At 36.2% G+C, this 20,451-nt stretch overlaps 1 protein-coding gene across 5 annotated transcripts in view; it reads left to right on the top strand.

Moving 5' to 3' along the window:
• The window catches only part of LOC138703179 (uncharacterized), a 141,868-nt gene extending 122,969 nt beyond the window's left edge, over window positions 1–18,899 (top strand). For 3 of the 5 annotated variants that reach the window (XM_069830854.1, XM_069830856.1, XM_069830853.1), the window contains 3 exons: window positions 224–359; window positions 12,739–12,811; window positions 17,531–18,899. The gene's annotated coding sequence lies outside the window, so the exon portion shown is untranslated. The remainder of the gene's footprint in view (window positions 1–223; window positions 360–12,738; window positions 12,812–17,530) is intronic. The other 2 variants (XM_069830852.1, XM_069830855.1) reach the window with 2 other exon arrangements.
• Window positions 18,900–20,451: the final 1,552 nt, after the last annotated feature.

The following is a 20,451-nucleotide window of genomic DNA, read 5'->3' as shown; positions in this document are numbered from 1 at the left end:
GATACTGGTAACACCAATAGTAATCGAAAATCAAGCATAAGGAAGATATTTATATGGTTCCAGACTTTTGATTCACTCTGTATTTTGCTGCCAATACTCCGAAAAGTAACAGGATGTGTTACTCAGGAAGAATCGAGATATGAAGGCTGTCTGTTAAGTATTTCATTGCTCCAAAATAATCAAGTAAGGTGTAAATATTTACAATTTGTTTTCCTTCTTGTAGGTGCAACATTATTGGGCTTCCAAGGAATGCTAATGGATATATAGTAGGAAACGTCAGTCTCATTCCACTGCAGTCGGTGACTCAGTTGCGGTCATTGCTCAGTGTATGGAATAAAAGTTTATTTCAAGCCCTGCAAGTAAGTCATTTATAATTTCTTACATAAAGATAAATTTCCTGCTTGTGTTTTTGATGCATTGTGTAGATCGCCAAATTATAGCTGTCTTGTATGCTGGTAAAAACTCGAGTATCAGTCTCTACTTCAGGAATCCTCGTGGTTGCTTGCTGTATTAAATGTTTAGTGTGTTATGATGTCCAGAGGAAGATGATACAGTGGAGTAGTTTTCCAGAACTGTTGCACCATTGGTGATTGTGAATTACCATATAGCCTCCTGAGTCCTGAGACATTTGTTGTTTAATTTTAAGGTTCATTATAATCCTGCACTTCAAAAAAAGTCACTGACATGAGGAAAAATGCTGAAATAATTCTGCAGGTTAGTTAGGACACAAATGCAGGTATATCATACCATACTTCGGGTCTCCGCACATACATCTTATATCATAATCATGTAAGAAGTATGGTAAATAGTACACTATACTCTTAGGACTCAGGAGGATAGAAAAATACTGGAATGTTGCGAATACCCTAAGTAAATCAGCCCCCAACATTGTTTTTGTACACCACTTACGTTTCTGACATGCATAACTGACATTCTTGGATAATGATACACAAGATTAAAGTCTATCCAAAACTAGAAAAGTATTGAAGTTCAGCTGCTTCAAGGTATCACTGCTTGAACCAACCAATCAGAGTCCATGGCGACAGGTTGGCATTGCCGACTGTTTCACAGTGAACATATTGTAGCCAGTTGTTTTGTTTATTCGGAAGTGTTGGATCTTCATTGCTGTGTTACAGCGAGTATTGGTGTTCTGTCGTGACTATTGTTTTTGTAGTTATTTTGTTGGAGGTAGAATTACGAGTATTTTGATTTTAATTTTAAATTTAATTTAGTTGTGAGTGTATTTGTAACCTGATTTATGATGTCCGTGCACTTAATTTGTAAAGAGTGCGGCATCCTTCATAGCCCATTTTTAACCTCATAGCATAAGTGAACAACTGCCATTTATTGATTCTGGTTCACGTTAACACTTTGTTTAAAAAACTTAAAATTTTAATACTTTTAACGTGTCGTTAAACAATTTTAAGTTTTTTGACTGCCATTTATTTAGTTCTCTTAGTGTCAAATACAAGAGAAAAGAATGCCATTTACGTGTCAGTGCTTGAATATGACCACTGGCAAATACTCACCACACCATACATTCTTCCAAGCAATGTTGGAAGTTGTCAATTACTCCCTTCGTATATATAGCCAGGGATAGTGTTGACTGCAGCTCTGATAAGGTTCTTCAATTCCAAGCTGGTGATAGGACTTGTTTGGAAGACTTCTTGCTTGAGGCACCCCCAAACCCCATGAGAAGAAGTTGACAGATGTCAGATCCGGGACCGGAATGGTCAAAAGATGTCATCATATCGAGAAATTACTTACTGGAAAAGGTCTTTTGTACTGTCCTTTCCCTCCGCCCTGTTTTATGATTACAGGCAGATGCTGTGTTTCTAAAGGAACTAACTCACATTGCAATGGTGCAAGCATCTGGCACTTTTCCATGGTGACCAAAGTTGAAGTGTCGTCTGAATATATGCTGCGTAGCAGTTTAAAAATCATTCTTGAAATAGGTCTCTATTGTGAAAGCACATTGCTCTGCCATCTACACTTGCATATTATAGATTTATTAATTTGTCCTACAGAATAATATCTGCGATATTGACAATTAATATTTGAGGAGAAAAATTCGTTCCGGCGCTAGGGATCGAACCCGGGTCCTTGGTTCTACGTACCAACCGCTCTGACCACTGAGCTACGCCGAATTCAATCCAATTTTGTAATATTCATTACAAAATAAGGTGAAACTTCGACATCTTCCCACACCACACACGGAAGGAAAAACATACTGAAATAATTGATAATAATATCAAATAGTTGGTTTTTATTTTCAGTCAATCACTTATCAGGTTAAGGCAGCAGAAGTAGATTCTGTTACATCAAATTACAATATATTAATAAGCATCACGAATATTTTCGACTTTTTTTATAGTTTACTAATAAACAAGTACAATTGAACGTAGGTGAAAAAGATATAAAGATACAAAACACATATAAGACACAAGTAAAAGTTTAATCTTGCTTGCTTTTTTTAGGAGTTAAATGGCGTACATAGTATTAAAATAACATTCAAATAAAAAACATTCCAGTAAATATAGTTATAATGTAAACAATATATTAAAATGGCAAGCAATGTGCCAAAGTTGTAAGATTAAAATAGTTTAAAAATTATGTTAAACTGAAGGCTAAGGCTTGTTCATTATGATGTTCAACATGTTGGAAATCTGTAGGAATAGATGTGAAAACTATTCTCGGTCTATTTGCTGCAGTGAGAGACATTAATACGAAAGGTGTGCAGTAGAGGTTTTCAGAGGTTGTGGCCTTCTCATCTTGGCGTTACATGGTACCATGGTATCGTTTTTATGCACGAATAATTCTTTTAACATGTTTCTAATTTAGTCTTGAATACATTCCTTAACAATTCACTCCAAACCAATATGAATATAGCTTGGATTGTGTGTGAAGGAAATTTTTTTCTGTTGGTCCCATTGCACATCTTTGTTTACATAAATAAAAAGACATTAAAGTTGACATGATACACAAATATTATTTTTTAAGAACCATAGGAAACAAATGTGGGTAAATGATGATCACAAGAACACCATTTCTTGATAGTTTGTAAAATGACATTGATGATCTAGAAAATGAACAGCTCCAGTGAGCTCCAAGGTAAAATACTGTTTTTTACTCCTTTGTATTTTAATTTTGATCCAGGGAAAATACTCGTCTTTTACGACAATATTTGTAAAATTTCGATTATGTTCCATGGACAAAAAAATAAAATGCAGTAAAAATTAATCTTTGATGTGGACCAAATAAAGTTTAAATATACATTATCGTAGTTCACTCAAGTGTGTAATTAAGCAATAAAAATATGTACCGGTATCTTACTGAATAATTAATACTAAATATGTGCCGTGTGTGTATTTGTAAAATTATTTCATCTCTGACTTTCATTTGTTCATAAACACAATGCAAATCAGACATCAAATTTTATTTCCTTCAAATAGCATTAGATTTAACTACATATCGCTCATTCACCTTTAGTTTCAACAGTATATAAAGTTTTCTGTGCTTAAAAATCTCTTTTAGTCCTTCCTTATGATGCGTTTGTGCCCTGTCCTCAATTCACTTCTCTAATGAATAAAGCCTATGTCCATCTAAAGGAACTATACTTTCCAATGATGAAAAAAACTTTCCAGATCGGTTAAATAGTTTTCTAAGATTGCCTCATATAAAAACACAAACGCCCTCTTTTTATAATTGAATTTAGTATAGATAATAGTTATTTATGGTACTTGTGAGGTAAGTGCATCTTTATTGCGCGAATGGAAAGATTTAAGCACAAGGCGTCAGCCGAGCACTTAAATTACACGAGCGCAATAAAGATCACGCTCACAAGTACCATACGTAATTTTGTCCATGACCATAACGAAAAATTATGTTTTGTAAAAGAAAATATGTTGAAAATAAGTCCTCATATAATCACGTATCATTGCATGGATTTTAGAATCGATATGTGTACTAGATAGGTTATGATGTAGGAGGCCATGATTAGTGAAGAATGGTATCTAAGGCGTTGGATAATAGTTATTTATGGTACTTGTGAGGTAAGTGCATCTTTATTGCACGAGTGGAAAGATTTAAGCACGAGGCATTAGCCAAGTGCTTAAGTTACATGACTGCAATAAAGATCACGCTCACAAGTACCATACGTAATTTTATTCATGACCATAACGAAAAATTATGTTTTATGAAAGAAAATATGTTGAAAATAAGTTCTCATATAATCACATATCATGGCATGGATTTTAAAATCGATACGTGTACTAGGTAGGTTATGATGTAGGAGGCCATGATTAGTGAAGAATGATATCTAAGGCGTTGGATAAATAACAAATTATAATTAACTATATAATTTTAATATATATATATATATATATATATATATATATATATATATATATATTTTTTTTTTTTCATTTTAAACGTGTATTTTTGTCTTTTTGAAGTTTCAGGTATTATTTAGAAGTGTTCATGGGACTAATGTGGTTAAAATAATTTCTTATTTTACTTCTGTAAACTTAAGAGGCATATTAAAACGTGGTTTATCATCATGTCTGTTTAGCTCAGTTGGCTAACGCGTGTTGTTTTAAAATCCTGTAAACCCAACTTCGCAGGTTCGAGTTTCCTCGCATCCCAAAAGGTAAATTATTACAAAAAAAAAAAAAAAAACATATTAGATATGAATGCAATGCACAAGTTACGACGTAATAGAGATTGAGTGTAAGTATATTTAAGAAATGGTAATAAAGAAGTAGAGGTAGTGACATCTAGTAACTAATATATTAACTTCTTGGGTAATAGTTGCCCAGGTACTAGGAAAATACTAATGAACTGTGGGATAAAGTTCAAACTGTGAGGTAAAGTCTTTATCTCACTAGTGGAATAAAGTAATGTTGAATAAAAGCCTACTTTACAAACGCAAAAGTATTTAGTAAAGGCATGTTTTTCGTTATGGTCATGGATAAACACATGAATGTCATAGAATACAATGAGATCTGTATAAAAAGGGTTGTTAAATTAATATTTTCCAATTGTTGTGCAAGGCCGCCTTAGATAAATACAAAGTCATTTGTTTTATCTTTATTACTCGTATATTAGTCTGACAGGTGGTACTGACATAAAAAGCATTATTATTTTAAAACTCATATATCTCGTTATATATTGTATCAAAATTTTGCACAGAACAAAAGTTATCGGTAAGATCTTTGTAGCAACTTTTGTTATGTAACATCCTAAAAATCAATAATAAGCTAGATAATCAATTTATTTACTTCAGGCCTCCTTATAACCCCCATTTTAAGAGAGTATTTTGAATAACATTATGCCTAAAATCTAAGTGGGAACTAACTTACCTTACATACCAATTTTCATAGAAATCGGTTCAGCCATTTTTTGAGTGAAAAGGTAACAAATACATAGATATACAAACGAAAATTAAAAAAATGCGATTTTCTGTCTCAGAATAGTTAATTATACTCGTTTACACAAATTATTTTTGCAAAAGCGATAATTACCAGAAAATTTTTGGTTATAATTTTATTATTAGTAGAGATATTGTTATACATTTCTAATGAACCCATGAACTTAGAATGTTTAGGAAGATATAGAACCCTGCAAAAAGAAGATTCTATACCTCAAAAATACTGGAGTGCAAGAGGACTAAGGACTTCGTTGACAAATGTCTAGGCATTTGAACAACATATTTTTATTACTGATGGAAGGAGCATCTTATTTTAAAAAGCTAGCTGCGAACTTTGCTACGAGATGTGGATCTCTTCCATGGCAGTGTTTCTTCCCTGCTCACTATCATATAGAATTTATGTTTTAAATGTAAAAAAAGCAGTGGTCATGTGTTATTGGAGAGAACTTACATTGTTACCTGGTGATGTGAATTTTTGAGAGGCATGATGCAGAAGGATTTTTCTACTGTTGTATGGCTGGATGAAACACAGTTGAATGACAGCCACACTCTAAGTAAAGGTGGGACAGATGACACACTGGAAAGTACGATGACAGTACCTATTGGAAAGGAGGGGAGAATTATTGTACTGCATTCAGAAACATCAAAAGGGTTAGTTGAAAACTGCCTTCATGTTTTTAGATAACAAAAACTGTCGACTACCATGAGGAGATGAACATATAAAATTCGAAGAATGGTTCGAAAGGTGCTTATTGAAGAACATAGAGAGACCGTTGGCAGTAGTAATGGACAATGTTCCACATCATTCCATGACTATGGCCAGTAGAAAGGAATCACCCATTGGTTTGCCTCACACAAAATATCTGTCAACAAGCACATGAAGAAAGCATAACTCCTACATTTAGCAGCACAACACAAACCACAGTGTCCAAAGTATGTAGCGGACGAAGTGATGAAGAAATACGGTCATAATGTTAGCCAGTTGCCACCATACCATTGTCACTTCAATTGTATTGAAATCATATGGGCCAAATTAAAAGACATGTTGCTACGAGCAATGTTCGTTGTACAGTGAAAGAAGTGGAAAAACTATTACTAGATGATGTGGAAAATGTCAATTCAGAAGACTTGAATAAAGTAGTGAACCGCATGGAACATGTTATAAAAGAAGCATGGGAAATGGAGGGATTAATTGAAAACTGTGTGAAAGAGATTAACATTTCTCTTAGTGATAGTGAGAGTTGTGTGGACAGTGGCAGTATATCAGACATCAGCGCCATATGTTCATTACAATAGGGAACACTTCTCCATGAAGCATTATTGGCTGATTATGTGTGGTGCACGAAGAGTTTTAAATTTATTAGCATGAAATCCTGATTACGGTTTGTATTATATATATATATATATATATATATATCACTTGCACATTATGTACCATATTCACATTCATTCTTCATTTATTATTATTATATTATTATTATTATTATTATTATTATTATTATTATTGATCTAGATTCATTTTCCGGGCTGAGAGGCTGTGGTCTGATGGTTGGTTTTCTACCAGATGTTTTGTCTGCAACTGCGGCAGACGTCTTCAGTGGAGTGGTATCTGAGGTCGCAAAACTCTTCTCGGCGTACCTGAGGCAACTGATCCTGTGGCTGGTTGTGCGGGCATATTTATAGTGCAACTAGCAGACCGAGGCCTGTTGTTGCTGCAGTCCGCGCCGCTTTGTTCACTGCTCCTGTTCTGGGTTCCGTCCTTCTGTTGTAGTGGCTTATCTGTTCTATGTAGGACCGGGTACCAACATTTGTTTACCTTTACGCCTTCTTCCTTGCGATTAAAGTTGTTGTCATGTTTATAGATTTCGATCGCTTCTCTATGTAGATGGGAGAAGAAGTGTGTCGTCGTGCTCAAGATGTCCATGTCCTTAAATCGTATATTGTGATCGCCCTCTTGATAGGCATGTGCTGCCACTGCCGATTTGTCGACATGTCCTAGGCGGCAATTTCTATTGTGTTCTGTCAGTCTCGTCCTGACGCTCTGCTGTGTAGTACCGATGTAGACCTTCCCACACGAACATGGAATCCTGTAAACTCCGGCGGACAGCAGCTTATCTCGTTTGTCCTTGGATGACCTCAGCATGCTCTGGATTTGCTTACTCGGCAGGAAGGTCGTTTCCACTTCATGTCGTTTCAGTACCCTGCTGATACAGTCTGTCACATTCTTTAAATACGGTAGGAAGACCGTGCCCTTCTTAGTCGCTCATTCTTGTGACCACATAGATGGTGTTACTCTGGGTCGTATGGCTCTCTTTATCTCCGGCCTTGAGTAGCCATTTGCCATGAGTGCTGTCGATACATGGCTCAGCTCCTGTTGGATGTGTTGTGGCTCGGCTACCCGCCTGGCCCTGTTGATCAGAGTTTTCATTGGCCATGATGGGCCACAGGATCAGTTGCCTCAGGTATGCCGAGAAGAGTTTTGCGACCTCGGATACCACTCCACTGAAGATGTCTGCCGCAGTTGCAGACGAAACGTCTGGTAGAAAACCAACCAACAGACCACGGCCTCTCAGCCCGGAAAATGAATCTAGATCTATAGACTCCGGCCGTGAAAGCCTACACTATAAGATTATTATTATTATTATTATTATTATTATTATTATTATTATTATTTATATTAGTCCAGTCAAAGAGTACTGCATGATACAAATTTATGAATTTACGAGTTCATATCAGCTGCTCAGTTTCAACACAACAGGCAGGCTGCATAATCAGCCACACTGCACAGCTTCACAATGTTGTTCCTCTTCCATGTCTGAGAGAGAGAACTGTCAATATCCTTCTAGTTTTGTATAGTCTGTATACAGGAAAATCGTTGTTCAAGAAAACCAAGAATCTTGGTTACCAGCATAGGCTTTCTTTTTTTTCTGGCAAACCTAAGGATTGTCTTCATAGTCACATGTAATATTTCTACCACTTGTTGATATGTAACACAAATTTGTTACTTTGAAGTTTACTATAAACATCATGTCCACTCCAGTAATTGAAGAATAATCGGAAATGGAATAGAAAAAAGTCTGTATTTTACTCTTTCTTCGTGAACAAAATACAGAATTACTTTGACCGAAGATTGCCCTTTGTAATGTTTCAGTTGTTTACAATATAGGCTCTTCCACTAATTTAATATTAATCTGTCATGAAATAATGAAAATTGTATGTCTTCAAAAAAATACAAGATCATATTGCATAAAATGTAATCATATTGGTGTAAAGGTATTCGGTATTTTCCTTAGCTGTAAACATTATACTGATACAGTAAAACCTCATTTTAACATTCCCCTTTTAAGGAGTGATTTCGAAAGTCCTGGGAGAACTACCATAAGATAATATAATTGATTCCTCCTTTAAAGAAAATTCTTCTAAGAAGAATACATTTGAATGTATTTGCTAATACATAACTTGTTTTAGAAAAATTCCCACCTATTCTAAATGTTTGTAATCAATCTTTTTTACAAGGTATGATCATACCAGTGTGGCACTAGCAATAGTACTGGTATATGCGATATTTATTAGATACAGTAGTATACATTTTATATCTGAATTGAAAGTAAGTTTGTAGAAAGTTGTTGTGTGTTCAAATTGTAAATTTAATTACAATACTTAAACAATATTATTGTTGTGAAAATATATTGTGTGTTTGAGAAAGTTTATTGTTAATGTGTTTGCTAATACCAAATTTAATGGGTATATGAGGGGCAGTCAAATGAAAATGAGTCAGATGCCAAAAAGTATAATAGAACCTTTATTGCCTCAAAAGTAATCTTCAAAACTGTTTATACATTTTTCCCACTGCGAGACAAGACGATCAATCCCATTACTGAAAAAGCTTGTGGGCTGTCTACTGAACCAGTTCTTTACCCAGTCACACACGTTTTCGTCCAATGCAAAAAGAAATCCATGAATGTCTTTCTTCAGCTCTCCAAAGATGTGAAAATCGCATGGGAAGTGATCTGGGCTGTAGGGAAGTGGGGGGGGGGGGTGTTGAAGCATTTCCCAACCAAATGTTTGAATTGTATTTCTCACGGAGTTGGCAGTATGTGGGCGAGCATTATCATGAAGAATAACGCTGTTCAATAGCATTCCAGGGCATTTAGACTTAATGGCATGGCTAGTTTCTGTAAAGTTTCTTCATAACACTGTACATTGATTTTGACCTCATGCTCGAGAAATTCAACAAGAGAGACCCCCTAGAATCGAAGAAGAATGTCAACATGATTTTTGCCGGGATTTGTGTGTATTGCTTTGAACTTTTTCTGTGGAGGAGAATTCATGTGTTTTCATTCTTGACTCTGCTGTTTGCTCTCCGGTTCAAATTAGCGGTAGCATGATTTGTCCCCAGTGACAATACGGGACAGAAATGCATACTCTTCCTCGTTCCTCGTGGTATCATTGCAAGTAACTCAGTGAAGCAGCCATTCTGTTTGTTTTTTGTTCCTCCGTCAACTGATGTGGAACCCATTGCACGCAGATTTTCAATAATGCAGGTGCTTCGTAGCAATGACATGTATGGAACCGTGACTTATTCCCACCATACAACGAAGTTCTTCCACAGTGATCTGTCGATTTCCCAATATCAGACCATCACCTCAGCAATAACAGCAGGAGTAATGGCACGATGAGCCTGTCCTGGGTGACCATTGTCTTGCAGTGACATGCATCCCTCTTGGAATCTCTTGTGCCATTCCAGTACACGCGAACATGACATGCTGTGTTGGCCATAAACAGCAGACATGTGATGGTGGATTTCTCGTCCTCTTACTCCTTTAGCAGTAAAAAATCGCACTAGATCTTGCTGTTCTTCTTTACCTGCCTCCATTAGTGATGCTGGACGAACACACGTATCTCTAACCTCACTTCCAGCAGTATAAACGAACGACTAGTGTGTAAACAGAGGTTGTAACTGTGCTTTCGCGAGTCACTACCAGATGTCAGTTCAGCAATCAAATTCCAGTGGTACCAACTTACCCGCCATGAGATATACGGATGATTACCCATTTTCATTTGACTGCCCCTCATATATTCAGAATTAGATTATATATTTATTAAACCTCCATTGTTATACAGAAGCAAAGCACTTACTACATCTGCAACATGGTTGCAAGAATTAGAAACTGTCCAAGATCAAAGAATAATCACTGGACAGTAAGTCATGCAAATTATTACAGAAAATGATCCTATTTTATATGAAAATAAAAAACAAATGGATTAAAATACTACATCTATTCCAAAAAAATTGTTAACACCACGATCCTCACTTGAATACATTTATTTGGAATATAATCTTGAACTGTCGTAAAATATAAAGAAAAAGGAATATGAATACAGAAATAATGAAATTGCAAGCATTAGAAACTATAGATATCCAAAATCATAGTGGTTACACATTTGCACACATGAATCTCTGCAGCAAAATAATATTGCTGGAGGGGATACTTATTGTGATATTTTTTTCTTCACCTTACAGCAGGAAAACACACTATACACTACGATTGTGAATTAGAAGCTATTGATACCAGTGTACATTAATTAATTTACAGAACAAATTCATTTTTCAAAGTAGCATGTTTTGTGATTCAAAATATGCAATTCAGGCTAATGTTTCATTAACAGAGTGAGAGAAATCTATACCAAAATTATGTTTCTACAAAAACAGACAAAATAGTTGCTTCACAGTGGACACCTTCTTGTGTATTGAAAGGAATTGAAAATGCAGACTTTTTTTTACAAGGAAAGGAACCATAATCCAAAAAAGATTTCATTCTGAAATTTTGCATTATTCAGAAACCACGGACTAGGATTCAACAGATGCTGAAAATAACATCGAAACTAGTCATTCGGATACAATGACATCATTATTTAAAATGTTAACACAGTGAAGTCGTTATTTATTAATTTAAATAACTTAATAGCTAATCAGTGATTAAATGATAATGATAGTGACAATAAATCTCTTTGCAAATTTTTAAAACTATAAATTTGATTCCTAATTCTCCAAGAAGAACAGTAGGGGCCGTCTTCAGACTAGTAATTGGATATGATTGTTTGGCAGCGCATCTCTTTAGAATTGGAATTTATATGTCACCAGAATGTATTCTCTGCAGAGAAGAAGATTCAGCTATGAACTTGCAGCAGATACTACACTACAACATTTCAAATAAAAGTGTCAATAACATCACATATACTAGGGAGGATTGGAAAGTAACGCACAACAATTTCTTTATAATATATTATTTTGGTTAGGATGTTCAAAGTTGGCAGTTAGCCTATTTAGTTTGAATCTTGCACTACAGACAGCAATGGCTTGAGTAGGTGTCACCCTGGCGGAACGAGCGGTAACTACTGAGTGAAGATGGAATGTATGCTAGCATCGTCTACTTGTGAAGAACAGTGAAGTGTAGTCCGTTTTTTCTGAGCAAAACAAAAAAGCTCAAGTGAAATCCTCAGGGAAATGTTGAAGGTGTATGATGCTGATTGTCTGGACCATAGCAACATCTCCAGGTGGTGCAGATTCTTCGAAGAGGTCCAAGTAAATCTTACTGACAAAACACGTTCCGGCCAACCAATGACCGCTGCAACTCCACCCAATGCCAGAGGCATTAAGGTGGCAGTCATCCACCCTACAGTCCAGACCTCACACTGTCTGAGTTTCGCCTCTTTGGCCCAATGAAAAAAGTCCTAGGTGGCTAATGCTTTGGTTCGGATGAAGAAGTGAAATCAGTCATGTACAAGTGGTTATACACCCAGAAAAGGAAGTTTTATGAACAAGATGTACTGAATCTGGTGTCACGATGGGGGAAATGTGTTCAGAGACTTGGTTCCTATGTTGAAAAATAGGTAAAACCTGTAGCTTTTTTCTGATTATTTCGTTTTGCTTACCTATTAAATACATTGCCACACAAAGTTGTTGTGTATTACTTTTTGATCCCCCCCCTCATATTTACTGACATATCAGAAAACAAATGGAGAACTCCAATGTTCTGAGCATTTGATTAATTAATTCATTTAATGGGTATGAAGAAACTGTAAATATAAAATAGTTAAATGGTCCAAGGATGTTTCAATTTCTGCTTTTAGCGCTTCCTTGCTTACATTAAGTGAAAACTCCCTTTTAAGAAAAATAACATTTAAGGAAAAATAATTAGTTCCATAGAGATTTGTTGAAAAGGGGTTTTATTATATTTTCTGTGTCATAAATTACTAATTAGTAGTATTTTGATAAAGATCTTTATCATTATATGTAACTTTTTTAGGAGGAGATCGAGAAGTTTAATCCATTAGATGAATATTGGACAGGCAATTAGTGAGGTGTGGAGCATCGGCCAAGTAAGTATGACAAGAGTTATATAATCATTCAATATTGAAGTTGGTAATTGAAAATCATCCTTTCTATCTCTACATACACGTCCACATACGCACGCGCGCACACACACACATAGAGGAGGATAGACAAAACACAATTTTCAGGTGCTAGCCCCTTTTTCTTCAGGAGCCATCATCACATTTTAAACCATTCGAGCTAAGATAAGGATACATTTACCAAAATATATTAAACAATGTTATAATTAATTAATAGAACACATTACACAATCGAACTTCTTAAGACTGCTTTTGTTAACATTATATATTAGTGAGATAGAAGAAATTGAAGTCTCGAAAGAATTTGAACTCAGAAAACTCAGGTGCCACCTACAAGGTTTTTGGTGCCATAGGGTGACCTGGTGCCCGGGATTTGCCTACCCCTGTGCATGTATATATGTATATATTTTAACTTTCTACCTTCCTTGAGTGTAGAAAGATAAACTGTACACACGCACACACACACACACACACACACACTATATATATAGGGTGTTTCATAATTCCTATTACAAACTTCTAGGGGTTGTAGAGGGGACTAAATAGATAAAGTTTTGTTTGGGAACCCATGTCCGGAAATGTATAATTTCGATGCAAAATAAGTTTGAAGATCGATTCGATTTAAAATCTCCCGCTTCACGGTACGCAACAAGATGGGCTGAGGGCGACTTCTGCAGTCCCCTGATATCGTGTGTCTTCTGTTTATAATCAGTTCTACGAAGTCGGCTTTCACATGATTGTGATTCAGTCATTGAGCAGTACAGGACGAGCAGAAGATATCAGGGGACTGCTGTCTCATCCTGTACTGCTCAATGACTGAATCACAACACACAGCATCCGATGGCTGCTTATACTGCCTGCTTATTCAGTGGTCAAACATAACATGAATAGGAAAAAATTGCCACTAGATCAGCGGAAGACAGTTTCAGACTGTGTGACGTTCGTGGAGGAAGAGCACATCCCTCATTTCGTGTGATGTCAGGTGAGAGCATCGTAATGCAAAGTTGCCTACATAAACGGCGTTTCTTTGAGTTAAGAGAAGAAATAGCATTATTCATGACTAGTCTAAATCAGCCTGTCCCCGAGTTGCAAGAAAAAACCTGAATTTGTGACTTGGCTTTCCATGCGGATTTAATAGATCAGTTAAATGATTTAAATACCTTACTTCAGGGCAAGGATCTCATCATAACAGATATATATTATAAAGTTGAAGCGTTGAAATTGTCATTGGCTCTATGGATAAATCAACTGCTGGCTGGAAACTGTGCATTTTTCAAAATTATCGCAAGTGCATGATCCGGACATTAGTCTTTCATAAGAATATGCTCAAATTCTACAAGATCTTCTTCGCCAGTTGAGTCGAAGTTTCAAGATGTAGAACCGTTTCTACTATATTTCAGCTCTTTGCAACCCCTTATTCCCCAGATGTCAAAGATGTTCCTAGCAGGTACCAATTGGAACTGTTAAATTTACAATGTGACGATTTGTTGAAGGACAAATATAAACACAAGGACTTGGTTGACTTTAACAGGAATTTCTACCAAGCCAAATTCCCGTGATTGTATGCATTTGCTGCACAGGTATTATGTATGTTTGGTTCGTATGGTTGTATGCGAACAATTTTTTCTGTTATGAAACTTGCTAAATCTAAATCAAGAAGTATCTTGTCAGATCACAACCTAACATACAGTCTTAATTATATATTGCCCAGACATTGTGTTCCAATATTGATAAATTAGTTAAAGAAAAAAGAAACAAAAAATGCAGAAAAAATGTCAACATAATTAATCATTCTGTGCCATCTTCCAAATTACAGAGAAAAGAAAATGTAGTTTGTATGTATTTTTTCATAAAATACAGCAAAGGTTTCATTATTTCTAATTATTTTTAAACACGTTGTGTGATTGCAGTCATTGTAAATAAAGAATATCTTGACGTACAAATGAACGTGCATAATAAAAACTTGTATTATTTTAGTATATATTTGTTTCGCCAAATTAACTGAAATGAAATACTACGTGACTATTAGATACAGGAAAGTGTCCAGCATATGAGACTGTCTTTGCTACAGATTGATTTTCGCATAATAGAGCAGAAATTGAATTATTTATAATCAGTACACAAGATGTGCAATTGAGTTAACATTACCATTGGGATATCCAGGCATTAAACTGTGTTATGAACGCAGATCACTTTTATTTATCGCCTATATCACGGCTACCTGCACGCCAAATACCCTCTCCACCCTCCCTGCAAACTGCTGACCACATTTCACAGACCCTGCACAGATGTCGAATGCGAGACGGCAGAGCGGAGAGAGGTGATGTCACAGTGCTGTATCCTGTCCTGGTCTGCACTAGATGGAAGCTCCTAACAGCCTTTGAAGTCGCTTGTGGACATAGGTCTTATGCTTTAAATTTGTATTGTGTAATTAAAATATTACTTTGTTTTGCAACTCTAATAGCATCGTTAATCCATTATATTTCTTGCTCTTGAAACAAAAGGAAATACAACTAGACGTGCATAAACAAAATTTAAAATATGAAAGTCAATGAGCTGGTCAGTTATAAAACTCGTATGTGGCAGAATTAAGAACAGTTTTCAAACTAAACTTGCAAATTAACTACTAGGAGGACATTTTATGGGACTTGTAAGGTTAATTAAATATTTTTGTTTTTAAAAAAACTGCAGGAGACCATGATCTGTTCATGTGCTGCCAGTTTTTGGTGATTTACAAATAAATGTATGAACTTTTCAGTTAGGGACTCTTCCAACTAAGCAGTTCAATAAAAAAAAATGAATGAGTGCCCCAGAAAATTACAGCTTCAGTACTTTCCAAAAAAGGGGTTTCTTCAAACAAGAAAACTGGACAACTTTTTTCTGTGTAGAACTTTCTACATTACTAAGTCGAGGTTTCACGAATTTATTCACAAGATTTCTAACACAAGTTTCTGATGATTATTATTTGTAACCCACTTCATTATGTCACACTGACACAAAGTAGGTAGAACAACGTTTTTTTTTATAGTTTGAAGCACACATACAGATGAGCTGGTTGGTGCTGCACCTACCATTGGAATTTGGATATACACTATTTCAGTGAAAGCATTGTTAAAATGGTCTTATGAGCAGGCAGTAAAAGCAGCCATCGGGTGCGTTTGAGCAGGTGGCAGGTGAAACTAAAACTGTAAAATTACAATCAATATTTCACATGTGTACACACCCCATATATGAATTGCTTCATAAAGAAAGGGCATCAGTCCACTTTAGCTAAGTTGTGGGAGATGTCCGAATCGATGCCCTTCCTTTACAAAATGCTCACATTCCAATCACAATATAACAATGAAGGAAACGTTGAACTGACTTCCTTTCTTGATAAAACGATGCGTTGAACATTCAAGATGGGAAATTCAATGTTAATTCAATTTCGAAAAAAATGTGACTGATGCCCTTTCTTTATGAAGCAATTCCTATTTAATCTTGTTTGTAAAAGCTATTCCTACACTTATAACAAAAACTGAAACTTGTACATGGAAAAATTATTTGAAAAATGATCCCCAAAACATAGACATTGATTATAGTGAAAACGTGGAACTGTTCACACTTCCTTGAATTATCAAATAACCTGAACTTGACAAACATAAATGGCTCTCCATTCCTGATTCCTGATAAAGGAACTCCGAAGAACAATGCTGGACAACCAACAACTGATTAATTGATGTTTTGTAATTTTCTAGTATATTCGTGTTTAGTGTTTTCCAGTGGTGGCTTCTCAAAGGGGTTGCAGGTTTGTACACTCCCCAGTAATGTTCCTAATCTTCCGGCTTTGTTATTATTAAAAATGTAATTTTATTTTACAATTTTAATTCATGACTGTCTGCAGCTGGCATCTTGTTTTGTATGTCTGCAGGAGCCTCCGAGCCTCTTGGTTTGCAAAGATGTTGAAAACCTAGGAAAGGTAGTTTATAGAGATGTTCGGCTAATGCGGGGACAGGGGGGTTAGAGGCGTGGTCTATTGCTTTCCTCATTGAGAACGGTTTGTCGCACTCCCTGGCATGGACATCAACGTCAGTGCAGAAGAAACTAAATTCACTGGGAAAGTATCTGTTTCAACTAGACATTTGTCCGAAGTAATGAGCATGAAAAATGTATTCATTCGGCTTGTGCAACGAACAGTCGCATATTTCGCATATTACTCTCTCAATCTACATGCACACAAATGGCACAATACATAAAGGAGCTTGTATTTTTCTTTAAAGTTCTAAGAGTTATCGTTCTGACAATAAGTGCTGCTAACTCCCGACAGTCTACGAAAGCTGCATTTGAATTTTATGAACGAAAACGTTGCACTTGGTACTTGGTAGCATTCTGATGACGATTCTGTACTCAAATGTTTTTCATGAGGGTAAATTGCAATATAGAGAGTTCCGCCCACAACCCTTCCACTTTTGGACTTTCTGTATAAATAGGTATGCTTGTATTTAGTAATTTTACTTATTAATTGCATATAAATTAGCTTTATATGTATACGCCCTCAGGTATACACGGTTTTAAACTTTGAAGTATGTTTAACTTCTCTTGGATACCCATTGTGCACCACCATATTTTCAAATCACAAGCCGCCACTGGTGTTTCCTGAATCAATTATTTTTACTCCAATAATGTCTGTGTTTTTCTCTGTTCCAGGTAAACTGAAAATTTTTCTCAGGAAGCAAGACTAATTTTGTACTTGATAGCAAATGAGAGAATATGTGTGAGAAAAATTAATACCACAGGAACATAGTGGCAAGTGAAGCGAATGATATAAGCGTGAGTTTTTAGTTGCATATTATGTTTAGAATGTTATGCTGTTTAGAGTTTCGGGTTGTTAATATTAATTAGCACTGAGAGGAAATATTGTTTAAGGAAATAATGTGCAGAATTCGTTTGAATAATTTAAAATTGAACTGACATAATCTCATATGTATGTAAGAAGAGTTGATTTTTAATTCATACTCCCTGTTTGTATTTGATTTGAGTATCTTGTTCTTCATTCTTCAATAAATTGATAGCAGTAGTGTTATATTTTTATAATAAACAAAAACATAGTAAAATATATATAGTTTTCATTAAACCCATGTATTTTTTAAGATAGTAAATACACTTAAATTATTTCCGTTTTTCCCTTTATTATATTTATTAAACTCTACTATTATCCTTGCCACATAAGAATGCATGCGACTGTGAGTATGCCATAGCAACAAAGTAGTCACGTGCTCCATAAGAACCAATCATATTCAGTCCAACTTCTATTCTTCCACTGGAAAGTTCACTCGTGCAGCGGTTTATTCTATTGTTTTTCTATTTTCCTATTATATTATAGTTAGTTTTGTGTTAAGTTATGACAGTATCATACTGTTAGTGTTATGCAGTAATAGTTTAATGGTGGCTGAAGGAAATTTCAAGAGAGAAGTCCTGAAAAGTCAAACGAGGAGGCTTGTGTGCCATGTGGCAGAAACTGGTCTACCAGTGATCAACATTGCCAAGTGTCCAGAAGAACAGCAGCCTGTAGTATCAGTATTCGGACTGTGTAGCAGATTGCAGGTGAAGTGGATAAGAGTGATGAATATTCCGGTATTGTCAAATTCTTATCCCGGCAATTAAGCAAAATGAGAGAAAATATGTCTCCAATTTAGATGATTTCGACAAAAATGTATTGGGGCGCAAGATATTTTAAAGGTATGAGACAGTAAATATCCAGCTGCAGAGAAAACGATGATGGAAGGACTCGGTCTGAATAATGAATATAATGGATATGGGATTCAGGTATCAGAAATGCAATGACAGAAGAAAGTTTTTGGTGGAATGAATCATATCACAGCTGCTCAAGTCAAGTTTTTCAGGACAGTGCATACCATTTGACAGAATAATAATGTGCAGATTACTACGTCACACTACTTTTGACCAATAAAACGGTACGAAAGGACGTCTTTCAACCAATCATGGCTGCTTATCGCACAATTTTATCGCGTCCCTAGCATTTGTTTAATTTTATCGCATCCCTAGCATTTGTTTATTTTTATCACTACCCTAGCATTTGTTTCTTTGTTTGCCAACATTTCAAACTGGACTGGTCTGAACGTCAAAAAACAGAAAATTACAAACCACTCCAGTCGATGCACAGCACTTTCAAATATGACTCGCATTGGCATTCAAGAACAAGAATTAATAAAGATCACTGGTCATAGCTGTGCATCTTCCCTGAAACCCTGTTTACAAATAAATGAAGAGCACCATTCGGAAATTCTGAATAATTTGAGGGATACACCATGTACAGTTATCCTTAAAAAGAATGAGACGATTCTTGCTCGTCGGAAGTTAAAGTTCTACAGCGCAGTTCACTCGATATCGACGTAACAATACATACCATGATAAATAGTACAAGAATTGTTACAAGGACCACAACAAGGACAAGGAGCAGAATAAGGATCACGAAGAAGACTGCCATTTAAGGCCAGGATTTCACAACATAGCTCGAGTCACAAAATATCATTGCTTCACTGTACCGAATGGCAAATGTCTGCTAAGGGATCTACATTCTGGACTGCTGCTGTCACTGTCTTGTCTTGGTAGCTCATATAGTAGCGTGTTGGTTCCACTGTATAACCAAAACGTCTCGTGTTCGATCCCGGGTAAAACTTTTTTTTATTGAGGTGTAATTAATATGTTCAGAGTTCCTCGACTGTCTAATTTGTCGAAAAATATGGAATAATTTATGCCCAATTTCTGGGTTTTACAAGTTGGCCGAACCTCGTCAAAAAAAATAAAACTTACCTGGAAGTTAAAAGTATTCTTCCTCAAACAAAAATCATAAGAAACAAAAAGAGACCTGTTAACTTAAAATCTTGTCCACATGCCATCAGCTTCTAGTACAGCTCTAAGTCGATCCGGCATGGATGTCACGAGATTGTGGAATAAGTTCTGATCCCCGGCGAGATCTTCCCAGGTGTCAACAACTTGATCCCACAATTCGTCTCGATTTCGAGGGCTTTGGTGGGCATAGGAGCTATCCTTCTCTTTTTCAATTCCGCCCATAAATTTTCGATGACATTCAAATCAGGTGACTTCGGAGGCCAATTAATGATTTCGATCTCGGGTCCCCTTTGAAACCATCTTTGAATGCTTGCAGCATAGGGCACGGGATGGTTATCCTGCTGGAAGAGCAATGTTCCTTCAGGAAAACGTTCTTGGGCGGAGGGAAGGAATATATTTTCCAGAATGTGCTTGTAAGTTCCCGCATTAAACCGGCCATAGATGCGTTCTATAACGCCAGGTCCATTGTAAGACATCCACCCCCAACACGATATGCTAAAGCGCCCCGATCTTTCACGTCGGTGCACATAGCGCTGGTCATGTCGGAGACCATCCTCACGATAGACATGGACAGGACCTTCGTAATCACTCGAGATGGTTGTTTCGTCGGAGAAAATTACATTTCTCCAATCGAAATCCACTCAATTGGTAGCAAAGGCAAGACGGTCGACAGCTTGTACTTCCCCCAATATTTCCATTTGCGCAGCCCTCCAGCTCCTAATACCGCGGTTCCTCAACCTGCTGATCATAGTCTG

This window comes from Periplaneta americana, chromosome 7 (genome assembly GCF_040183065.1).
Source record: "Periplaneta americana isolate PAMFEO1 chromosome 7, P.americana_PAMFEO1_priV1, whole genome shotgun sequence".
Lineage (NCBI taxonomy): Eukaryota > Metazoa > Arthropoda > Insecta > Blattodea > Blattidae > Periplaneta > Periplaneta americana.
Note: the sequence above shows the minus strand (reverse complement) of the source record. Positions and strands in the feature narration are given on the sequence as shown.